The sequence below is a fragment of the Nematolebias whitei genome, chromosome 14, assembly GCF_014905685.2.
Source record: "Nematolebias whitei isolate Nwh7 chromosome 14, NemWhi1, whole genome shotgun sequence".
Lineage (NCBI taxonomy): Eukaryota > Metazoa > Chordata > Actinopteri > Cyprinodontiformes > Rivulidae > Nematolebias > Nematolebias whitei.
This window is the reverse complement of record NC_056511.1, coordinates 40,137,010-40,138,718: the sequence shown is the minus strand read 5'-3', so window position 1 is coordinate 40,138,718 and position 1,709 is coordinate 40,137,010. Positions and strand designations below refer to the sequence as shown.

General features: G+C 42.8%; 1 protein-coding gene across 1 annotated transcript in view; it reads left to right on the top strand.

The window, feature by feature from the left end:
- The window catches only part of LOC119420185 (voltage-gated potassium channel subunit beta-2), a 40,161-nt gene that overhangs the window by 1,101 nt on the left and 37,351 nt on the right, over window positions 1-1,709 (top strand). The window lies entirely within an intron of this gene.

Below are 1,709 nucleotides of genomic sequence, written 5' to 3'. Positions count from 1 at the left end.
AACCTTGATCTCTTTAAGTGGCTTCAAACATCTGTTAAGATCCTGGAAAAAACCAATGCAGACATGTTCCTGTTTTTAGTGTTTTACATTGCTTTACGTTGTAGCTGTTTTGATTCTTTGTTTAATATCATTTTCTTTAACTTATTTTTCCCAATTTATAGCCTTTTTTTTTGTGATTGTCTACTGTTGTCATTGTTGTCATGACTCTTTGTTAAAATTCAGGTCTCTCTTTTGTTAATGAGTCCCCGAGGCTCAATGAGACCAACATAAATAAAGGTTGAATGAAAAAACAAACAGAAGCTGAGCTGTTCTGCTACGTATAATCGTTTCCTCCGTGAAGCAGTTTATGGTTTGGTATGAAGCGAACAGAAAGCCACACACCTCCTGAAAAGAGGCGAAGGAAACTGCTGCCGTTACAGATTTTAGGAGCCGATTTTTAGTCAACAGAAGCCAAAGGTGGTGGCATCAGCCGAACCAGTCTCTGCTGAGACGTCTGTGAAATTCAGAGCACGTTTCAGCAGAAATGAACGTTTACTGAAACTGCTCGGGGCTCTTGTATGTCTGAGTGAACCCCCATTATTTTTTAGGCTGCAGATGTTTTATTTATTTATTTATTTATTTTTAGTGGAGTCATTATGGTTTGATTTGTCTTCAATACAGAGTGACGCTGCCATCTAGAGGGTGACTTTAATGGCGTCGCTGACCAACTCAATGAAGCTGGCCATTAAAATGCACTTATATATATGTGTATATATATATATATATATATTTATTTTTTTTTACTGATTATTTTGTTTTTGTTTTATTATATTTTATTATTCATTATACCTATTTATATATATGTATTTCTTAAATTTTATTTTATTATATTTTTATCTTTATTCATTTTATTAATATTTTATTATTATTAAATGTATTTATCATGCATTATACTTTTAGTTTCTGTATGTATTCCATCCATCCATTTTCTTCCGCTTATCCGGGGTCGGGTCGCGGGGGTAGCAGCCTAAATAGGGAGGCCCAGACTTCCCTCTCCAGCCACTTGGGCCAGCTCTTCCGGGGGAATCCCGAGGCGTTCCCAGGCCAGCCGAGAAACATAGTCCCTCCAGCGTGTCCTGGGTCTTCCTCTGGGCCTCCTTCCGGTGGGACGTGTCCGGAACACCTCACCAGGGAGGCGTCCAGAAGGCATCCTAACCAGATGCCAAAGCCACCTCAACTGGCTCCTCTCGACATGGAGAAGCAGCGGCTCTACTCTGAGTCCCTCCCGGATCTTCTCACCTTATCTCTAAGGGAGAGCCCAGACACCCTGCGGAGAAAACTCATTTTGGCCGCTTGTATCCGAGATCTCATTCTTTCGGTCACAACCCAAAGCTCGTGACCATAGATGAGGGTAGGACCTCCTCCCTGACCCGGAGAGGGCACTCTACCCTTTTCCGTCTCAAGACCATGGCCTCGGATTTGGAGGAACTGATCTTCATCCCGGCCGCGTCGCATTCGGCTGCGAACCGCTCCAGTGAAAGCTGTAGATCATGATCTGATGAAGCCAAAAAGACCACATGATCTGCAAAAAGCAGAGACGCAATCCTAAGGCCACCAAAACGGATCCCCTCAACACCTTGGCTGCGCCTAGAAATTCTGTCCATAAAAGTTATGAACAGAATCGGTGACAAAGGGCAACCTTGGCGGAGTCCAACTCTCACCGGGAACAA